This window comes from Somniosus microcephalus, chromosome 18, assembly GCF_052327205.1.
Source record: "Somniosus microcephalus isolate GS21.2 chromosome 18, FLI_Smic_1.0, whole genome shotgun sequence".
Lineage (NCBI taxonomy): Eukaryota > Metazoa > Chordata > Chondrichthyes > Squaliformes > Somniosidae > Somniosus > Somniosus microcephalus.
This window is the reverse complement of record NC_141004.1, coordinates 18985018-19009010: the sequence shown is the minus strand read 5'-3', so window position 1 is coordinate 19009010 and position 23993 is coordinate 18985018. Positions and strand designations below refer to the sequence as shown.

Sequence of the window (23993 nt, the reverse complement as noted above, 5' to 3'; positions counted from 1 at the left end):
TCAAATCAACAGGTTTTAATGAACAACGAAGTTAACAGGGAAACTACAGGAGAAACGGTACACGGGTCTAATCAGCTTGCTGGGCGCTCGATGACTTCTGGAAGATGACGTCATCGCGTTCTTTGCGCCACTCGTGGTCACGTGATCGGCGTCATGACGTCATCACGTGGAGTGCAGGAAAACACAATACAGTACAGTTAACAGGCAGTTTAAAGGTGCAGTCCGCGGCTGCACTACACTGTAGTTAAAGGGATTATTACTAATTGTTCTGAGACCCTTGGTGGCTCTGCCACACCATCTTATAATTGAGATTCAATAGCAGCTTGAGAGGTGGAACAGCTGAATCTTCAATTTGCAGCAGCACAGTCACCAGGCTTTAGGCTGTGATTCTCCACGCACTAATCCCAGTTTATTATCGAGGGCAGTCGTAGAAACGAGGCTGCTTTGTCACAGAGCGAAGGGAAAACTGTACTGCACTTGCGTCTCTGCCTCTGCAGGACATGAAACTACATTGGTAGATACCCCAAAATAGTTGTTTATTCTGACCTGCAGGAAGATGCGGAGCACTGGGAGAATTCAACAACAACAACTACTTGTATTTCTATAGCGCCTTTAACGTCGTAAAACGTCCCAAGGTGCTTCACGGGAGCGATTATCAGACAGAATTTGACACCGAGCCACTTAAGGAGATATTAGGGCAGATGACCAAAAGCTTGGTCAAAGAGGTAGGTTTTAAGGAGCGTCTTAAAGGAGGGTAGAGAGGCGAAGAGGTTTAGGGAGGGAATTCCAGAGCTTGGGGCCCAGGCAGCTGAAGGCATAGCCGCCAGTGGTGTAACGATTATAATCAGGGATGGTCAAGAGGGCAGAATTAGAGGAGCACAGAGATCTGTGAGGGTTATGGCGCTGGAGGAGATTACAGAGTGAAAGTAAAAAAAATTTTAAAGTGAAAACTGGATTAATAGATCTCTGGCATACATCATATTTCTTGTGGTTCAATTATTAAGAATTTTAGAATGTCTGTCTGAAATACAAATATATATAGAAATATATAACTTAATAAGAGAATACTTAGAAAACTGTTTTTGAACTCGGGATGTAATTGCACTAGGATCTGAATGACAGTGTAGAGTATTCCACTGCTTCTGAAGAATTGATCTTGACGCCTCCATTTTGCTCTTTCAAATCCTTCAAATTGGCGTAAGTTGCAGAACTTCCCTCCGTCTGAGCGGGAGGTCGAATGGTCACAGTGGAATATGTAATCATATCTTCAGCTTCACTGTCAAACTAAAATAAATACATCATTCAGATGCTTGAAACTGTGTAAAGAGTCTCACATAGTATGTACATTGAGTCAGTTACCTTTCAATCAGGAATGGTTGCTTATGTCTGTTTCAGGCATATATTGGTTGACTCTTGACATTTTAGCATTGCCAGCATAATTCGGTTTGCACCTCTGGTTTCCCCCTCAAGTGGATTATACTGGACCTCCACTGGAAGTTCAGTGGGTAACACACTCGCCTCTGAGTCCGAAGGTCGTGGGTTCAAGTCCCACTCCAGAGACTTGAGCACATAATCCAAGCTGACACTCCAGTGCAGTGCTGAGGGAGTGCTGCACTGTCAGAGATGCCGTCTTTTGGATGAGACGTTAAACTTCGGCCCTGTCTGCTCTCTCAGGTGGACTTAAAAGATCCCATGGCACTATTTCGAAAAAGAGCAGGGGAGTTATCCCTGATGTCCTGGGGCCAATATTTATCCCTCAATCAACGTAACAAAAACAGATTATCAGAGTATCTGGTCATTATCACGTTGCTGTTTGTGGGAGCTTGCTGTGCGCAAATTGGCTGCTGCGTTTCCCACATTACAACAGTGACTACACTCCAAAAACTACTTCATTGGCTGCGCTTCGGGACGTCCAGTGGTCGTGAAAGGCGCTATATACAGGAAACTCTCGTTTAAATGGCACCTAAATATCCATAATTCTCTATTAACCAGCAAAATTCTCACTCCGAAAACAACACCTCAATAACCGGCAATGTTGCCGAGTCCGAGTCTCCCGCGGTGGCCGAGTTAGTCAGTGGGGGTAGTTCTCCAAACTGCCACTACTTGGCTTCTTTGCGCTGTCGGAAGTTGGAACACCTCAATACCCCTGTAACAGGAGTCTGACTCTCCCGCGCTGCTGTAGTCTCTTCTGATCCGCCATTTTACAGGGGTACTGTGTGTCTCCCACGCTGCTGGTAGTCACTGCATTGCATTACCCTCAACTGGCAGTACTGTACTTAATCAAGCATCTTCCACCATCCATTTAACACAACATTCTGTAGGTGAGTACCCAATTACTGTGTACTGCACATTTCTTGATTTTTTATTTTTCTTTGTTAAAAATAGCCCCGGTAGATAACCCTCTCCGTCATCCGGAATTTTTGATCAACCGGCAACACGCCGGTCCCGTCGGTGCCGGATACCAAAGAGTTTCCTGTAAATGCAAGTCTTTCTTTCTTTCTCCAGTTCTCGAATATGTTGACCACTTGCTGATTTTAAATGATTGGAAATCATTAAAAGGCTGTTGGCCTAGAAATTTGCCTCGGGCGGTGGCGCAGGACGGATGGTATCGGATCGGCCGCTCGTTATACACCACGCCTGATACTCCGTTCCATTGCAGTCGATTCAACTGAATTATCAGGCACTGTGTATAATGGGCACCCGACCCGATACCGCCCATCTTGTGCCACCTCCCTGAGATGAATTTCTATCCCTGTAAGCATGAAGATAGTCTTGCTTGGAAGCTATACTGCTTTCAGTTTGTTTGTGTAAAACATTACCCTGTTGCTGATTAATGTCCCCCCCCCCACTAATTTTTTTTTGGGTGCGCGGCCCACTCCCAGTTTCACGCATGTACGAAATTTAACATCGGAGAAGCTGGTCCCGGGCTGCATGGGACCGGCAGAGAGCTGTTTGGCCGCGCAGTTTAGGGAGAACGTTGGTTGTGACGATGTCTCTTGAAGGGAAGGAGCCAGAGTTGGGTTGGCTGAGCACTGCAACAAAGTGCCACCATCCTGCTGGGTGAGTGCACGTATTCAGCATCTACCTCTCAGCAGATGTACACCCAACACAACTGCTGAAAATTGTATGAGCTCCTTTTGAGTACCACAATCATTCTACCCACTTGCTTTATGCGTAGTGTTAATTCTTGTGCGTGTACAGTTAAAACTAGGTCAAGCTAAGAAGCCTGTATTAAACAGCACGACCACCTGTGCAGATATATTTAGCTTGCATCTCAATCATTGCTGTAACTATGTCGGTGGTGTAGATCTGTATCTCTAATGTGATGCATGTATCAATATCAGCTTTTGTGCACTTTGAAATGTAGCGACAGATTTCCTACAATTATTGTAAAATTGTATGTTGGATGTGGAATGGCCATGGATTGTATCCCAACTGATAAAGTTATACGCACAGAAGCCAAGGCTTCTTCGACTCGCAACCTCTACCACCTCGACGGACAAGGGCAGCAGGCGTATGGGAACAATACCACCTCCAAGTTCCCCTCCATGTTACACAGCATCTCCACTTGGAAATATATCGGCCGTTCCTTCATTGCCGCGGGTTCAAAATCCTGGAACTCCCTCCCCAACGGCAATGTGGGAGTACCTTCACCACACGAACTGCAGCGGTTCAAGGCGGCGGCTCACCACCACCTTCCCGAGGGCAATTAGGGATGGGCAATAAATGCTGGCCTTGCCAGCGACGCCCACATCCCCGGCATGAATTTTTTAAAAATGGCATCTGTCAGATGTGGGTCCATTCCTCCATCACATCTAGATTTGCTTGTGCCCTTTTTCTCATCCACGGCCCTAACACTTGCTTTGTATCATCTGCGAATTTACCATCAGATCTCCCAATACCTTCATCACTGATAAAGCCTTTGCTCTTTGCCATCTTTAACACCAAGCCCTGCAGGGCTCCACTAGTAACTGGCCTGACAATGAACCACTGTCTGCCAGTAATAGCCTTCTGCCTCCAAGCATGCAACTAATTCTATGCCTAACCAAGATCTACCCACTAAGCCCACGGTGTAATGTATGTACCTTTAAGGGGAGAACTACTTTTTACAGCTCCTGTATACTGTAGTACCGGCAATGACCACACCTGTATATAAACCCTGAGTAGTGATCTGTACAGTTAGTTCTAGAGCAACCCTCATTCAGTAAACACCTGTTGATCGTTCCCTGCAGTCTTTTGTCTGATTATTGAAGGACACAACATTAAGATACACGGATCTAACATTGGCGACGACACAGATTCGAACCTACCTGCAACTCTGCATCACCTCCCAGGGATTCACTCCTGGAGAACAGTGGAAGGAGGTCGAGTCCAGAAGCACGGGCGTCGACCACGGGCAACCGCCCAGTCATCCAGCAGAGATTTGAGCTTCGCAGGGGAGGCTGTCAAGAGCCAGGCTTGGCTTTCCAGTCACAGTGGTCCAGCGAAACGGGCTGGCAACAGGTACTGCGCAAACCCTTCCCAGACAGCGGCAGCTAGAGCCGACCGAGCGGCACAGAAAAAGGCCGAGCAGCGTCGACGGGGGAGAGAGAGAGGGCAGAGCGCACAGGGTGCAGCTGGTGTTCAGGGCCGAGCGGCGTCAATGGGGAGAGAGGCGAGAGAGAGCAGAGCGCAGCCGGTGTTCAAGGGCCGAGCAGCGTCAACGGGGGAGAGAGGCGCGCAGGAAAACACGAGGCGCTTCCATTGCCATGAGGACCGCAGAGAGCGGCATTGGCAGCAGCGCAGGAGCAGCACACGAAACCCACAGGGCGTTGCCATTTGCCACGAGGACCGGCGAGAGCGGCGTTGGCAGCAGCGCGGGAGACGCCATTTTAAGCCGCAGCGGGGAAGAAAGGAAAGCGCGGGAGACGCCATTTTAAGCCGCAGCGGGGAAGAAAGGAAAGCGCGGGAGACGCCATTTTAAGCCAGTCTAACCACACCCAAAAATGCCGAAGAGTGGCAGTATCACAGCGTTCGACAATGAAGTCGAAGATTGGACGACATATGTCGAACGCGTAGAAGTATACTGCAAGGCGAATGAAGTGCCAGATGACAAGAAAGCGCTGGTATTGTTGAATTCAATGGGTGCAAAAACGTATGGCTTACTACGAAACCTAGTAACCCCAGAGAAGCCAGTAGAAAAGGATTTTGAAAACATAGTGTCAATCCTACAGGACCACTTAAACCCCACACCGCTGCTGATAGCAGAAAGATTTAAGTTTCACAAAAGGAACCAGCATAAAGATGAAAGTAATGCTGAGTATTTAACGGAATTGTGCAAGCTATCGAAACACTGCCAGTTTGGAACGGGACTAGCAGATACTTTAAGGGACAAGTTTGTGTGTGGGCTTCAAAGTGAAGGAACCCAGAAACGGCTTCTATCAGAAAAGGATCTTACGCTGGACAAGGCTTTCAGCATTGCAGTATCACACAAAGCAGCTGCACGGGGCGCTGCAGAGATACAACGGAGACCGCAAGAATATGGCACAAATGAAATGTCATACGGAACAGTGAAGTGTTATCACTGCGGCAGAACAACACACGACCATAATGATTGCTGGTTCAAGGACAAAGTGTGCAGACAGTGTGGAAAAGTAGGACACATAGCAAGAGTCTGCAGGTCGGGAAAGAAAACCAGCAGCAAGAAATCTCCACAGGAGAAGTACAAGAAGGTACATAAGGTGACGGAGAGTAGTTCAGACGAACAGAAAAGTGATACAGACTCCGGAAGCAAGGAGCTGGGTTGTCTGAAACTACATAATGTGATCAAAACGGAGGATCACCAAACTATCTGGGTCACGCTCAAGATAGCAGGAGTCCAAGTGAAAATGGAATTGGACACCGGATCAGCCCTAACAGTCATAAACCGAAGGGACTACAAGCGGCTATTCTCACATATACCCTTGAGAGATACAAAGATTGTCTTGAAGACGTACACGGGGCAAAAAGTCTACCCCAAAGGAAAAATAAGGGTGAACGTTATATATAACGGCAAGGAAACACCAAAAATGGACCTATATGTATTGCCAGATGGAGGACCACCACTACTAGGACGTGAATGGATCTGGAAGATACAGCTAGATTGGCATTCCATACAAGCACTGACTGTAGATGCCAAAAAGGATGACGACGTCACACCTGGACGACTGTCAAAAATGCTAACTGACACACAAGAAGTGTTCCAGGAGGGACTCGAACACTAAAAGGCATAACAGCGATGATCAAAATAGAGGAAAATGCAAGCCCAAAGTTTTTTAAGGCCAGACCGGTACATTATGCGATCCGCCCAGCCATCGAAGCAGAGCTGGAAGGTTTGGAACGTTCAGGAGTACTGTCCAAAGTGGACTGGAGCGAGTGGGCTACACCCATCGTTCCTGTAATGAAGAGGTCGTTGAGTAATATGCCTGGGGAACCAAAGAAGGTTCGCATCTGTGGGGACTTTAAGGTGACAGTGAACCCAGTCCTTCACACTGTACAATATCCGCTTCCGCGGATTGAAGATATTTTTGCTTCGCTATCTGGAGGGAAACGCTTCACTAAGATTGATCTGGCCCAGGCGTACCTGCAAATGGAGGTAGAAGAAGACTCAACAGTACCTCACGATCAACACTCATAAAGGTCTCTACCAATACAACCGGCTGGTGTTCGGGGTAGCAACAGCTCCGGCTATTTGGCAAAGGGCAATGGAGCAAGTCCTGCAAGGGATTCCAGGGACCCAGTGTTATTTGGACGACATCCTGGTCACGGGCGAAAATGACAGTGATCACCTCGCCAACCTGGAGCAGGTGCTCACTAGATTGAAGGAATATGGGCTCCGAGCTAATCGCCACAAATGCGAGTTTTTCCAGAAGCAGATCTCGTATTGTGGCCACGTTATTGATAAAGAGGGGTTACATAAGTCCCCTGAAAAGATTGAGGCAGTAGTCAAGGCTCCAGCACCGGAAAATGTGTCACAACTGAGGTCGTTCCTCAGGCTGGTGAACTACTACCATAAGTTCTTGCCGAATTTGTCTACCGTACTACACCCACTGAACACCCTACTGCAAACGGGGGTATCATGGAAGTGGAGTGACGAATGTAAACGAGCTTTCCAGAAGAGCAAAGCATTGATCACATCAAAAGAGGTGTTGGCTCATTTCAACCCAGCACTACCAATTCGGTTGGCGTGTGATGCATCACCCTATGGCATTGGAGCGGTGCTGTCGCACAAATTCCCGGACGGCTCGGAGAGGCCAGTAGCCTTTGCGTCTCGGTCACTAACCTCAGCCGAGCGTAACTATGCCCAGATTGACAGGGAGGCCCTCAGCCTAGTGTGGGGAGTGAAAAAGTTCAATCACTATCTGCACGGGCAGAAGTTCACCTTGCTGACTGACCACCAACCACTTGTCTCCATCTTTAATCCAAAGAAGGGTGTTCCGGTGATGACTGCGCAACGGCTACAAAGATGGTCCCTTTTTCTAGGGGCGCACCAATATGAAATCGAGTATAAGGGCACGAAATAGCATGGAAACGCTGATGGGCTATCACGCCTGCCACTGCCTACTGTGGAGGAAGCACCAGCAGTGGATCCTGTCGAAATATTTCATTCAACTATAATTGAATGCTTGCCAGTAACTAACGCCGGTATAGAGAAGGAGACCCGAAATGACCCGACGCTGTCTCGGGTATATGATTTGACGGTGAAGGGATGGCCAGCATATGGCGACTCACTGTTGCCAGCATTCTCATCCAGAAGAGAACAGCTGTCAGTATGCCAGGGGACCTTGATGTGTGGATCCCGAGTGGTAATTCCACCCAAGTTAAGGGAGAGAGTGCTCAATGAGCTTCACGAAGGTCATCTGGGAGGGGTGAAAATGAAAAGCCTCGCTAGGGCTTATGTGTGGTGGCCGGGGATCGATCAGCAAATCGAGGACCTGACAAAGAGCTGCTCAAGATGCCAGAAGGTCCAAAATGCACCACCACATGCCCCTCTACACCCATGGGAGTGGCCCTCATCTCCATGGCAACGGGTGCATATTGATTTTGCTGGTCCATTCATGGACTGAATGTTTTTAATAGCCATGGATGCGCACTCAAAATGGCCTGAGGTGATCAAAATGTCCTCCACCACCACGGAGAAAACTATTGCAGTCCTACGGACCATTTTTGCCAGGAACGGCTTGCCAGAGCAGATTTGCTCTGATAACGGACCACAGTTTGTATCCGAAGAGTTTCGAAGATTTATGAAAAGGAATGGGGTAAGGCATTACACATCCGCCCCGTATCATCCAGCCACAAATGGATTAGCTGAGAGGTTCGTACAAACCTTTAAAAAAGCAGTAAAGGCCATGTGCGATGACGACATTCCACTGCAGCATAAGGTGGGCAATTTCCTGTTAGCCTACAGAAATGCGGCACATGCAGTCACCAACCAGGCCCCGGCCATGATGTTCTTTAACCGAAGGTTGAGATCTCGTCTGGATTTGCTCAGACCAAATGTACGAAGAGATGTTGAGAGTAAGCAATTCCAGCACATCAATGAGAAGCCGACAAGGAGCTTCAATGTAGGGCAACCAGTCTTGGCCCGCGACTACCGAACAGAGAAATGGCAACCAGGAACGATATGCACACGGCAGGGGCCACTAATGTACACAGTGGATGTTGGGGAGAACATTGAGAGACGCCATGCTGACCAGATCCTAGAGTCACAGGAACGAGTCAACCCCATGTCTTGGCTATACGTACCTGGTGAGGAACCCGACGTACAGGTCACACCTACCTCAGAAACAATAGCATCGGAAGCTGATGAACCAACCGACGACAGGGGGCCAGAATCGCCTCCGCACCAAGAGCAAGACACTCGGGAAAGGCGCTATCCAGAAAGGATCAGGAAGCCTCCCCAAAGACTGAATTTATAAATAGACTATTTTCAGCTAATGTTAAAAGTGTTAATTGTAACTAGTTTGATATTTAATTGTTAAATGAGTGTTATGGTACTGTTAATCTAAAAGGGGAGGAATTGTAGTGTATGTACCTTTAAGGGGAGAACTACTTTTTACAGCTCCTGTATTCTGTAGTACCGGCAGTGACCACACCTGTATATAAACCCTGAGTAGTGATCTTTATAGTTAGTTCTAGAGTAACCCTCATTTAGTAAACACCTGTTGATCGTTTCCTGCAGTCTTTTGTCTGATTATTGAAGGACACAACATTAAGATACACGGATCTAACACACGGCACTGTATATTATTAAGGAGCCTATTGTGTGGTATCTTGTCAAAATTGTTTTGAAACCCAAAGTATGCATGTCAACATAGTTGCACTGATTACTTTAGGGCATTTGTTGCTTATTATAGAAATTAAATGTCGTGTTAAGACATTGCAAAAGAAGAAAAGTGGAACAATATGCTATTATCTTATATTACACTCCATTCTTACCTTATTGATTGTGATGGGGGGTTCTGGGTTTTCATTATTACCTGTAAAAAAAAAACCATGTGGCTCATTTAGAACAAGAATGCTCTCATTCATTTTCACCATCGGTAGGTTTGTTCTAGTCTAGTCTGAAATGCAAATCTCTCGCTCTGTTTCACACTCACATTCACCCACGTACATCAAACCAACCACGTTCATCCAATCTACCACAGGAAACTGCAACCATTTATTACTGCAACCACTTGCTCCTTCTTCGCCACACGATAGTACAACCACTTCCTTCAGAGTGTTGCACAAGATTCAGTCGAGTACGGTACACTGCGATCGCTCTGGTGCTGCGTTTCATCCTGACTTATGGACTGATTTCTTCCTCTTCCTCTCTTCCTCCAAGTAGTTTCAATCTCCTGATGGCGATGAGTAACATACGAGTAATATTTCTGAAAACACTCTTGGGACTTCTCCCCGAGACTGGAGAGCTTGCCAGTGCTTTCCGCTGCAATTTTCAATCGTTAAAATTGACAGACACTGGATATTCTTCAAAAATGCAGCATCTGCACAATAGTGAATTTACTTTTGATGTTTAGTGTTTACCAGTTTCATGCTTTGGTACAATAGAAATTTAACATAGAAATTTACGGCACGGAAAGAGGCCACTCGACCCATCGTGTCCGCGCCGGCCGAAAAAGAGCTATCCAGCCTAATCCCACTTTCCAGCTCTTAGTCCGTAGCCTTCTACCAATTATTTTGCCCTCTGGTTATTCACCCCTCTGCTAAGGGTCCTTCCTATCCACTCTATCTAGGCCCCTCAATTTTATACACTGCAATGATGTCTTCCCTCAGCCTCCTCTATTCCAAAGAAAGCAATCTCTTTATATACACTTTATATAAAGGATCCTGGAAGGTGAATTACAGAACAGTAATCAGCCAAAACATTCATATGATGTTTTATACCATAAAAGTATTTGAAACCTAAGATTCAATTACTATTTCAATGGCTCAAATGGTTAGATGTAAGAAATCACACAACACCAGGTTATAGTCCAACAGCTTTATTTGAAATCACAAGCTTTCGGAGCGCTGCTCCTTCGTCAGGTGAAGTGGAGAGATGCATAAAGACACAGCTTATATAGTCAGAGAATAATGTCAGATGTTTACAGGTAATCTTTCTAACTGCCATTTATCACACCTCGGCAGGGAGATAATCACAGCAATCAAAGGTGTAAATGGTGTCCAAACAGGTCAGTCAGGAAAACATTACATCAAAGAACAATGAGGTGGGGTCACAAGGGGTCAAATGTTGCAGATGCTGGGGTCTGTATGAAAAACAAAAAAACAGACAAAAAACATTTTTTTTGCTGGAAATCACAGCAGGTCCGGCCGCATCTGTGTGGAGAGAACAAGCGAACGACGACTCGAGTCTGGATGACCCTACGTCAGGTGGGGTTACATGTAGCGTGACATGAACCCAAGATCCCGGTTCAGGCCGTCCTCATGGGTGCGGAACTTGGCTATCAGTTTCTGCTCAATGATTTTGCGTTGTCGTGTGTCTCGAAGGCCGCCTTGGAGGATGCTTACCCGAAGATCGGAGGCTGAATGTCCTTGACTGCTGAAGTGTTCCCCGACTGGGAGGGAACACTCCTGCCTGGCGATTGTTGCGTGGTGTCTGTTCATCCGTTGTCGCAGTGTCTGCATGGTCTCGCCGATGTACCATGCTCCGGGGCATCCTTTCCTGCAACGTATGAGGTAGACAATGTTGGCCGAGACATTCAGCCTCCGATCTTCGGGTAAGCATTCTCCAAGGCGGCCTTCAAGACACACGACAACGCAAAATCATCGAGCAGAAACTGATAGCCAAGTTCCGCACCCATGAGGATGGCCTGAACCGGGATCTTGGGTTCATGTCACGCTACATGTAACCCCACCTGACGTAGGGTCATCCAGACTCGAGTCGTCGTTGGCTCGTTCTCTCCACACAGATGCGGCCGGACCTGCTGTGATTTCCAGCAAAAAAAATGTTTTTTGTCTTTTTTCGTTTTTCATACAGACCCCAGCATCTGCAACATTTGACCCCTTGTGACCCCACCTCATTGTTCTTTGATGTAATGTTTTCCTGACTGACCTGTTTGGACACCATTTACACCTTTGATTGCTGCGATTATCTCCCTGCCGAGGTGTGATAAATGGCAGTTAGAAAGATTACCTGTAAACATCTGACATTATTCTCTGACTATATAAGCTGTGTTTTTATGCATCTCTCCACTTCACCTGATGAAGGAGCAGCGCGCCGAAAGCTTGTGATTTCAAATAAAGCTGTTGGACTATAACCTGGTGTTGTGTGATTTCTTACATTTGTCCACCCCAGTCCAACACCGGCATCTCCACACCATCAAATGGTTAGGACAGTGATGGGCTGAGATGTATAAACCTGAAATAACAACAGAAAATGCTGGAAAAACTCAGCAGGCCAGGCAACATCTGTGGATGAGTCGAAGGATGAAATGGAACTGTGGACCCGGACAGCTTTGAGATAGAGTGCGTCAGTGCTGCTGAAGAGAGAGGTCGAGAGTGTTCATGTGACGCCGCATGGCGTTGCGTGTGGATCTCAAGATGCGGCGAGAGCAGTAGTTCGAGGAATGATGAATATCTTGGAGATATTTGTAATCCTGGGTAGATCCGAAACACGAAGGGTGGAAGTTTAGTTGGAATCCACGTGGAATAAGTCGGAACCGGAGAACCTGTATAAACCTGACTTTGTTCTGACTGTGATGGATTAGTTGCTCTCAGCAGGTTCTGTGGGGGGGGGGGGTGTTCCACAAATAGCTTCAGTCCCCCAAACCTAGGGAGAGAATAATCGGCCAGAATTCCTGCTCCTAGCTGCTATCCGGTAACTCCTGCTAGAAGCCCTGTGGGCGATGTGCGCTGCCATAACCCCCTTCAGTTGAATAGCCTGCCGCCAGTCACTGCCTAGGCTTGTGTGTGAAGAATGGCCGATTGGCCGAGGTGACAAAGGGCGAGCGGCAATCGTGCTTCAACAAAGAGTCAGTGTCCTCAGCAGAGAAGGAGGGGGCGAGAGAGGAAGAAAAACAATTGAGAGTGCCTGTAACTTTGTACGTTGCATAGAATTATTGCAAGTTCTGCCGCTGTAGTTAATGATATGAAATGACTCAGGATCTCACGTAATATTATGTTCTTTTGGATGGTGACTTACATAAGAACATAAATAGAAGCAGGAGTAGGCCATTCAGCTCTTCGAGCCTGCTCCATCATTCAACATCATGGCTGATCTTCTACCTCAACTCCAATTTCCCACCCTATCTCCATATCCCTTCATTCCCTTAGCATTCAAAAATCTATCGATCTCAGCCTTGAATATACTCAACGACTGAGCATCCACAGCCCTCTGGGGTAGAGAATTCCAAAGATTCACCACCCTCTGAGTGAAGAAATTTCACCTCATCTCAGTTGTAAATGGCCAACCCCTATTCTGAGATGGTGACCCCAGGTTCTAGACTTCCCAGCCAGGGGAAAAGTCCTCCCAGCTTCAACCTTGTCAAGCCCTGTAAGAATTTATATGTTTCAATGTGATCACCTCTTATTTTTCTAAACTCTAGAAAATATAGGCCTAGTCTATTCAACCTCTCCTCATAGAACTGCAATGGAGTTCCCCTTTCACCTCGTCCCCACTGTAGCTCTCATTATCTTTTATTTCCTCTTTATTGCTCACAAAACAAATAAGTACTGATAAAATTGCCCACAATTGTTTTGGCTCGAGGGGCTGAATGGTCTACTCCTGTTCCTATGTTTCTTCAATACAGTTCTTTTCAATTTTATATGAATGTTTTATCATTGTACTATTACACTAAACAATTGCTGTTTCTACTTGCATTTTTATTGCAAAATTAATGTTTTGTTGGCTACTTACCCTCATTTCTGGTAGTTTTCAATCTTTTTCTCCATATAAGTAGAACTATCAGCGATAAGACTAATAGTCCCAGCACAACCATGTTTGTTGGGCAGTATTACTAAAAAATTGAATTAGAATAGATGAAACTCAGGCTTTGTACACACAATAGAACAAGAGAAAATATCTCTAACACTTAGTAGATTAAACTTAAAAGAGGAATCGGTCTTCACTGTAATTATCCGTGAGCTGAAAGATGACCTATATTCTGGTGAGACTATCTCTCACTGATGAGGATGCACTGCAGCAACTCACCAAGGCTTCTTCGGCAGCACCTCCCAAACCCGCGACCTCTTCCACCTGGAAGGACAAGGGCAGCAGGCGCATGGGAACACCACCACCTCCAAGTTCCCCTCCAAGTCAAACATTATCTTGACTTGGAAAAATATCGCTGATCCTTCATCGTCGCTGGGTCAAAATCCTGGAACTCCCTCCACCACATGGACTGCAGCGGTTCAAGAAGGCGGCTCACCACCACCTTCTCAAGGGCAGTTAGGGATGGGCAATAAATGCTGGCCTTGCCAGTGAGGCCCACAAATGAATGAATAAAACACTGGGCTGAGGTGTGAGGCTTTCCTTGATGGAGGGAAATCAAAAGAAAGCGGGAATGTCCAGCTGACTAATTATTGCCAGGGCCTGGGAAAATTTTGCTCCCTGACTTTTGCACTGACTTTAATAAATGGGAAGACAATTAATAGAAGAATTAGGGGGAAAAGTATGGCCCAAAAAGGTCGTTGTTTGGACTGTGCTAGTTTTAAGGACATCCGCATTGCTCAGCATGACTCGTGAGGGCAGCAGAACCATCTATTAACTTTGACTTCAATCAGAATGAGTCAAGAATTTTTAATTTGAAGACAACTATTAAAATCTTACCTTGTGATATTGATGGAAACTGTTGGACCTCTTGTTGCTAGGGGATTTGTTAAAGTAAACATAAGTTAACAAATAACTGATAACCATCCACACACAACATAACTTTCATCTCCCTCAAACCTTACAGTACTTAAGAAGGTGAGTGTGGGGGGAGGGTGACGGGTGAGAAACATGTTTCATTCACTCTTAACTCTGGCTGGTTACGTTTAATTATCCCCTTGCCTTAAGCCAATTGGTCAAATTCTGGATGGATGAACAAAGATGGGTTGAATGGACTTCTTTGTCCTTAATTATCGTGCGATCTTGTGACGAGGAAGCCTGAGGAAAGGGTGGGTTCAGTTAGTGATAGAAACAACACACATATATTTTGAGGGGGGCTCAAGAGGGGCTAACAGTGTTCGAAGGGCAACATTCTCTGAGGGGCAGCACAACTTTCCATTTAAACATAGAAACACAGAAGATAGGAGCAGGAGTAGGCCATTCGGCCCCTCGAGCCTGCTCCGCCATAACCCTTGATCCCTTTAGCCTTAAGAAATATATCCAACTCCTTCTTGAATATATTTAATGAACTGGCCTCCACCGCCTTCTGTGGTAGAGAGTTCCACAGGTTCACCACTCTCTGGGTGAAGAAATTCCTCCTCATTTCTGTCCTAAATGGCCTACCCTTTATCCTTAGACTGTGTCCCCTGGTTCTGGACTCCCCGACCATCGGGAACATCCTGCATAGTTTCTATTGATATTTCTGTGCTTTTATACCTTTTTCGATGTACTTCTGGCCTGATGCCACTGTTCAGAGGATGGGTGGACAGCTTGCTCTGAGCCCACTGTCAATGATCGCTTAATCAGCCACTAGGAGGTGCCTGAAACCACCCAAATATGACTCTAGCCTCCAAAATTTCCCTTCCCTGTGCAGGAAAATAAAAGAAAGACTTGCATTTATATAGCGTCTTTCACGACCACCGGGCATCTCAAAGCGCTTTACAGCCAATGAAGTACTTTTTGAAGTGGAGTCACTGTTGTAATGTGGGAAACGCGGCAGCCAATTTGTGCACAGCAAGCTCCCGCAAACAGCAATGTGATAATGGCCAGATAATCTGTTTTTGTTATGTTGGTTGAGGGATAAATATTTGGCCAGGACACCAGTGATAACTCCCCCGCTCTTCTTCGAAATAGTGCCATGGGATCTTTTACGTCCACCTGAGAGAGCAGACGGTGCCTCGGTTTAATGTCTCATCGGAAAGACGGCACCTCCGACAGTGCAGCACTCCTTCAGTACTGCACTGGGAGTCTCAGCCCAGATTTCTTTGTGCTGAAGGCCCTGGAGTGGGATTTAAAACCCACAACTTTCCGATGCTACCCACTGAGCCACAGCTGACACTAGTCTACTCAATGCCTCAATGCCCAGTGTGGCCATCTCAAAATGATTTAGAACCTGCAACAGAGCTGCTTTAATATATTTTCCTATTCTTTGCCACTGAAGGGGCTGCTCACCTTCATCCATAAGCTGAGTGAGATACAGCACTGGGCCAGCGACTGAAATAAATAGGAATAATCCTGGCTTCATTCACTGCCCATCCTAACGCTATATTAATTGGAAGTAATTCCAACACATGTTTTATGTCCAGGTTAAGATGTCAATAATCTAAATTTACTGAATTCTATGTATTACTCACCGCAAACAATAATTTAACTGAATTTTATGGTACAATATGTATGTGCAACAATAAGACGTAGAGAAGGTGCTTCCACTTGTGGGAGGAGGCCAAACCCGAGGGTCATAGATATAAGATAGTCACCATAATATCCAATAAGGACTCCAGGAAAAAAACTTCTTTACCCAGAGAGTTGTTACAATTTGAAACTCGCTACCACAAGGAGTAGACGAGGCAAATAGCATAGATGCATCGAAGGGGAAGCTAGATAAACACTGAGGGAGAAAGGAATAGAAAAAGAAAGAAAGAAAGACTTGCATTTATATAGCGCCTTCCACGACTACCAGATGTCTCAAAGCGTTTTACAGCCAATGAAGTACTTTTGAAGTGGAGTCACTGTTGTAATGTGGGAAACGCGGCAGCCAATTTGCACACAGCAAGCTCCCACAAACAGCAATGTGATGATGACCAGATAATCTGTTATTGTTATGTTGGTTGAGGGATAAATATTGGCCAGGACACCGGGGATAACTCCCCTGCTCTTCTTCGAAATAGTGCCATGGGATCTTTTACGTCCACCTGAGAGAGAAGACGGGGGGCCTCGGTTTAACATCTCATTCGAAATACGGCACCTCCGGCAGTGCAGCACCTCCCTCAGCACTGCACTGGGAGTGTCAGCCTAGCTTTATGTGCTCAAGTCCCTGGAGTGGGACTTGAACCCACCAGAAGGATATGCAGGTAGGGTTAGATGAAGTAGGGAGGAGGCTCATGTGGAGCATAAACACCGTCAGGGACCAATTGTATCTGTGCTGTAAATTCTATGCAACACTGACTGAATTATAACAATAATTTAATATTAATTCTTACCTTCAGAAATCATCAGGAATTTAACCTGTGTAATCTCTATTTCAACTATTTTTGCAGCTCCACACCAGTAACCCCCTTCGTCTCCTTTACTAACGTTGCTCATGGTAACAGTAAAATTATGATAATCATTAGTAATGATTGAAGCTCTTCCATTGTACAGATTTTCCACCAATCTATCGGAGCTGGCTATAGTGGTGCACTTATTTACAGAGGTTACTTTACAGAAGAACTTCTTATAGTATTTATACTGTTCCATGTACAGACACTGTACAGTGCTGGCATTTCCCATTACACCATTGACCTGTGATATGATTGGGGTCCATGAACCTGTTGGTAAATGAAAAAACAAATGACGTTAAAAGTTCAAAATGCTGAAAAACTGAACATCCTTCGTTGCACAAAATATACAATTAATGAGCCAGACGTTGAAAATGTCAAAAATCTTCTCTGTTCTTAAAGTACAAAGAGAATTATAGAGTTATAGGGCTAAAAATTCGGTATCGCTGCGCCAGGTCTTTAGTGCCCGAAATTTTGCGCTCGCCCGGATTCCCGTAGCGCCCGCCTGAAATTCAGTTGCGCCGCCCCAAGACGGAGGCGGGCGCTATTGCAGGGTTTGGCCGCCTCGTTTGGGGCGATGAAAGTCAGTTTCAGGCGTCCAGCTGCCGCTGCGGCACCCGATGCGGTGCGGCAGGCTGGGGTACTGCAGGCCTCCTCCTTCTCTTAAGGAGGAGCTGCCTGCAGCCGTGAGATCGCCGCTGGATTCCCCCGGCAAATGAGCCCGGCACCACGGAGAAGTGCCGGGCTCGCGGGAGTCAGACACCAATGCCGCGGGGGGGTGGTGCAGGAGTCCGGGGAGGGAGGTGCGGCCAGGCGGCCGCCGGGAAAGCGGCCGGCCGCCCCTCCACCTTTATGCACCGGCCTCTCGGAGCTGCAAGGCACCGTTTTTCAAACGCTGTTTGCGGCCGCTACGGGCGAGGCGGCCGCAACTGAATTTGGCCATCGGCACGGAATAGCATTGGAACCGGGGCGCTGCGCACACCGATGACGTCATCGGTGCCGGCGCAGCGCTACCGGCTAACGCCGATGTTAGGGACCAACTGAATTTCGGGCGCTAAAAAACTTCCGGCGCAAACCACTCTATAGCCAATAAGTGGGCGCAAACGCGACTGAATTTCTAGGCCATAGAGCCCAGTGTAATCACTGAAGGTCCCTCTGTTCACTCCCTGTTCATTCTAATACTATCTTTATTAACGGTGTATAGTTTGCACCATGTTTAAAGAGGTATGTCGGTCTAATTTTGGTAAATCCTTTCCGTATTGTGTAACTGCAGTGTAAACACTAACACGTTAGGGTCAATTTTCTAAGTAAATGGAAGGTACCTAACTCCAGGCCTGTTATACCGTGCAGGTCAGGAAAAAGTTCAGGATAGAGAACCGAGGATTGTGTTGGTTACCCGCTAAAGATTCGCAAGCAATTTAAAAGTCTAATAGAGTTTTAGGTGGTATTGCTAGAACCATTGAGTAAAATATGGGCCACGTAGGGCTCTGGTACACTCTCCCTTGGAGTATTGCGGGTGAAGCCAATGGAAAGGAAAGTCAGGAGGCATGTAAAATGGGCTGCCGCTTCCCGATCACCCATTTTGTGCTATTTAGTGACAGCTGTGGCTCAGTGGGTAGCACCCTCGTCTCGGAGTCAGAAGGTTGTGGGTTCAAGTCCCACTCCAGAGACTTGAGCACAAAAATCTAGGCTGACTCTCCCAGTGCAGTACTGCGGGAGTGCTGCACTGTCGGAGGTGCTGTCTTTCGGATGAGACGTTAAACTGAGGCCCCGTCTGTTCTCTCTCGGGTGGACGTAAAAGATCCCGTAGCACTATTTCGAAGAAGAGCACGGGAATTATCCCTAGTGTCCTGGCCAATATCTATCTCTCAACCAACATAACAAAACAAGATTAGCTGGTCATTATCACATTATTGCTTGTGGGAGCTTGCTGTGCGCAAATTGGCTGCTGCGTTTCCCACATTACAACACTGACTTCACTTCAAAAGTACTTAATTGGCTGTAAAGCGCCTTGAGACGTCCGGTGGTCGTGAAAGGCACTATATAAATGCAAGTCTTTCTTTTTTCTTTATTGCACATGTCCGATTTCACCACCACCCGCCCCCCCCGCCACCTCCCCCCCCCCCCCCCATTCGGGCCTAAATTCATGACTGCCCGAAGCCGGTGTGATCTGTGCGACAGGCAGAATGGAGAGGCCCCAGGGCCTTCCTAAATTAGGGGGAGGGGGAGGAGGGAAGGAGGTGATCGAGGGTGGGCGGAGGGTGAGTGCCGGGTCAACAGCGGTTTTCAGTCCTGATGTGGCAGCAGGAGGAGCACTCCAGCAGGCCTCTTCCAAGGCCTCCAGCGGCCCCCGCTGGTTAGTGCCGCTGCAGAGCCTGAAAAAAGTAGTCGGAGCTTGCAGTAACGCAACCACCAACTTGCGCCATGTTCGCGCCCGGGTGGCCCTGGAGACGGAGCACGCCGTGACCGCCGGCACGCTCGGGGCCTTCCGCGACCGGCGGGCACCGCAGGGACTGGAGGGCATCATCACCCCCGGCAATGGAATTTTAATTTAATTTAAGTTTCATTTGATGTATTTTTGTTAAGTTACAGTTTTTGTTTATTGATCACACCAAAAGAGCAACCGCCAACTTGTTTTAACCAATTGTGCAACCGGGTGCGGAAATGGGCCGCAGGAGGCTCGTTTCAATATTGAGGCCATTGTCCTTACTAAAGGCCCAAGAATTGAGCAGTGGCCCAGACACATGTGGAGATTAGGGTTATTTTACTATGGAGACACAGAGGCTTGGATGCAATATGATTTAAAGTTTGTAAAATGTTGAGGGGAGGTGATATTGTCTGTTTAGATAGGTTAATGGAAATGGATAGGGATGTTAGGGCAAGGGCTCATTACTTGATCCCCAAACATTCCTAGTGTGTCCTGCACTGCGCACAGGGAGCCCATGAGCTCATATTAAGGCCCATACAGCCCCTGAAGAGCAGCAGTCCTGGGGCAGGCCATTTAAGACTGAGATGAGGAGGAATTTCTTCACTCAGAGGGTTGTGAATCTTTGGAATTCTCTGCCCCAGAGGGCTGCGCATGCTGAGTCTTTGAGTCTATTCAAGGCTGAGATCGATAGATTTTTGGACTCTAGGGGAATCAAGGGATATGGAGATCGGGTGGAAAAGTGGAGTTGAGGTCGATGATCAGCCATGATCTTATTGAATGGCTCGAGGGGCCGTATGGCCTACTCCTGCTCTTATTTCTTATGTTCTTATGTCACTGCATCCAGATCACTTTATCAGCCCTATTACCTTATGAAAAATTCTTACCTGTGAAAACCTTTAGTAATATAACATCTGAAATACTGAAATTTTTTTATATTTAGGTCCACACCAGTATGTTCCTGTATCTCTCTCCTGAAGCTGTTTTATGGTAACAGCAATTAACCCATTGTCATTTGTGATTGATGATCTTCTCCTATAATTTCTGTGCACAAATCCGCCAGTGTTCACTATAACATTGCACTTTTGTTGGGAAATTGCTTTACACCAGCTCATTAAATGGTATCTTTGGTTCACTGCCTGTGGACATTCCACAGTGACTGTTTCTCCCACTGCAGCTTTCACCACCGTCAATGCAATTTGTGTCCACAGACCTGTTGGGCGAAACTTAACGTCAGAAAGTTTAAAGTATCGCAACAATCATTATTACTCAGCACTTCTGGCAGAGCATAGAAACATAGAAACATAGAAGATAGGAGCAGGAGTAGGCCATTCAGCCCCTCGAGCCCGCGCCGCCATTTAATGAGACCATGGCTGATCATCCAAATTCAGTACCCTGTCCCTGCTTTCTCCCCATATCCCTTGATCCCTTTAGCCTTAAGAAATATATCTAACTCCTTCTTGAATATATTTAATGAATTGGCCTCCACTGCCTTCTGTGGTAGAGAATTCCACAGGTTCACCACTCTCTGGGTGAAGAAATTCCTCCTCATCTCTGTCCTAAAAGGCTTACCCCTTATCCTTAGACTGTGACCCCTGGTTCTGGACTCCCCTGTCATCGGGAACATCCTTCCTGCATCCAGTCTGTCTAGTCCTGTTAGAATTTTATAAGTTTCAATGAGATCCCCTCTCATTCTTCTAAACTCCAGCGAGTATAAGCCCAATCGACCCAATCTCTCCTCATAGGTCATGCCTGCCATCCCAGGTATCAGTCTGGTAAATCTTCGCTGCACTCCCTCCATGGCAAGAACATCCTTCCTCAGATAAGGCGACCAAAACTGCACACGATACTCAAGGTGTGGTCTCACCAAGGCCCTGTACAACTGCAGCAAGACATCCTTGCTCCTGTACTCAAATCCTCTTGCTATGAAGGCCAACATACCATTTGCCTTCTTAACCGCTTGCTGCACCTGCATGCTTACCTTCAGCGACTGGTGCACAAGGACACCCAGGTCTCGTTGCACTTCCCCTTTGCCCGTTCAGATAATAATCTGCCTTCCTGTTTTTGCCACCAAAGTGGATAACCTTCGCTGCACACAAATAACAAAGGCAAAGGGTTTCACATGGGGACAAAAAAAATAAATCCTGGATGGGACTGGAATCATAGAATCTTACAGCACAGAAGGAGGCCATTCGGCCCATCGTGCCTGTGCCGGCTCTTTGGTAGAGCTATCCAATTAATTCCACTACCCCTGTTCTTTCCCCACGACCCTGCAAATTAGTTCTCTTCAGGTACATGTCCGATTGCTTTTTGAAGGTTCCTATGGAATCTGATTCCACCATCCTTTCAGGTAGTGTGTTCCAGATCTTAACAACCCTCTGTGTGAAATAATTTCTCCTCATTTCTGGTCTAGTTCTTTTGCCAATTATTTTAAGTCTATGACGTCTGGTTACCTACCCACTTGCCAGAAGAAACAGTTTCTCCCTACTTGTTCTATCAAAACCTCTCATCATTTTAAATACCTCTAACCAGTCTCCCCTTAACCTTCTCTGCTGTAAGGACAATAATCCCAGCTTCTCCAGTCTCACCACATAACTGAAGTCCCTCATCCCTGGTATCATCCTGGTAAACCTCCCCTGTACTCTCGCTAAGGCTTTGACATCCTTCCTAAAGTGTGGTGCCCAGAATTATACACAATACTCCAGCTGAGGTCCAACCAGTGATTAGTAAAGGTTTAGCGTGACTTCCTTGTTTTTTGTGTTCAATACCCCTATTTACAAACCCAAGAACCCCATACCGCCTTATCATCTTGCCCTGCCACCTTCAAGGATTTGAGGTCCCTCTGTTCTTGCACCCCCCTCAAAATAGTACCATTTAGAGTACGACAGCAAAATACTGTGGATACTGGAAATCCAAAATAACAACAGAAATCGCTGGAAAAACTCAGCAGGCCAGGGCAACATCCGTGGAGAGAGAAACAGAGTCAACGTTTCAGGTCAAAGGCCCTTCGTCAGAACTGAGAAAAAAACAGGAAATGAAACGGATGAAAAAGCAAGTTTGGGGGCTGGGAAATGGGGGAGGGGATGAAAGAACAAAAGGGCAGGTCTGTGAGAGGTGAAGAGACATTAAGAGATATTCAAAGCGAGACAAGATGGTAATAGGACAGGTAAAGAGACAAAGGATGGCTCTAGATGAAGTGTGAAATGCGCTGGCAGAGTGAGAGACAGCTGCCGTGTGGGAGAGAGAAAAAAAGGAAAAGGCACAAACCAAAAGTGTGGATAAAAAATATATAAAAATATGATAGGGGCCGAGGTTATGATCTGAAATTGTTGAACTCGATATTGAGTCTGGAAGGCTGCAAAGTGCCTAATCGGAAGATGAGGTGCTGTTCCTCGAGCTTACGCTGAGCTTCCGTGGAACAATGCAAGAGCCCGAGTACGGTGAGGTCTGAGTGGGAATGGGGCGGTGAATTGAAATGACAGGCGACTGGAAGCTCAGGGTCACCCTTACGGACTGAATGGAGGTGTTCCGCAAAGCGGTCACCCAATCTGCATTTGGTCTCCCCAGTGTAGAGGAGACCACATCGTGAGCAGCGAATACAGTATACTAGATTGCAAGAAGTACAAGTAAATCGCTGTTTCACCTGGAAGGGGTGTTTGGGGCCCTGGACAGTGGGAAGGGGGGAGGTATAAGGACATTTAGAGTATACTGCCTCTCCATGTTGTTTCTCCCAAAGTGCATCACTTCACAATTATCTGCATTAAATTGCATTTGCCATGTGTCTGCCCATTTCACCAGTCTGTCTATATCCTCCAGCAGTCTGCTACTAGCCTGCTCACTATTTACTACGTTGGTCTTATCTCCTCTAGTAATTCCTATGCTCCTATCGATCTTCTATATCACACGTGCCTCTATTCTCCTTGTGGTGTTTAAGATTTTCAGGCAGTAAGTCCTCAGATTTACCCTTAAACTACTACCCCCTGAAATGACACATTGCTGGTAATTTTCCAAGTACTCATTGGCAGCGAGAGACCCGTGTCTATTAGAATGTTGCTGACAGCGCGTCCACACTTTTCCAATATGCACTGCCGGATTCTCACTTTCAGGGTATACTCGAAAAACGTAGGCAATCATCTGTACATAAATCGAATGGAAGTATTGATTGTTAAAAGTAAAAAAATGCAAAATACTGCGGGTGCTGGAAATCTGAAATAAAAACAGCAAATGCTGGAAATACTCAGCGGGTCAGGCAGCATCTGTGGAGAGAGAAACTGAGTTAACGTTTCAGGTCGATGACCTTTCATCAGATTATGCACCTTATAAACCTTCTGGATTCAACATCGAGTTCAACACTTTCAGGCCATAACCACTGCTCCCGTTTTTTGGGGTAATAGTTCTGCTCCCCAAGACCCATCATTTGTTTATTTACTTGTTTCATTACCACCTGGTCATTTAATCTCTCCTGCTTTCCATCCTATCACAGACCTTCCCTTTTGTTCTTTCCTCCCCCTCCCCCTTTCCCTGCCTCTGCACTCGCTTAAAACCTGTTACATCGCTAACTTTTTCCAGTTCTGACGAAATGTCACCAACCTGAAACGTTAACTCTGTTTCTCTCTCCACAGATGCTGCCTGACTTGCTGAGTACTTCCAGCATTTTCTGCTTATATTATTGTGGAAGTAAATCTGCGCATTCTTGTGTACTTTT

General features: G+C 46.5%; 1 pseudogene across 1 annotated transcript; it reads right to left on the bottom strand.

Annotated features, from left to right (window-relative positions):
* On the bottom strand, positions 1-20312 carry LOC147105076 (CMRF35-like molecule 5; annotated as a pseudogene). The gene is made up of 6 exons (XR_015081673.1): positions 20176-20312; positions 16807-17133; positions 14288-14324; positions 13376-13475; positions 9457-9497; positions 1-1284 (listed from the first exon to the last, which is right to left on the bottom strand). The product of XR_015081673.1 is annotated as a CMRF35-like molecule 5 (transcript).
* Positions 20313-23993: the final 3681 nt, after the last annotated feature.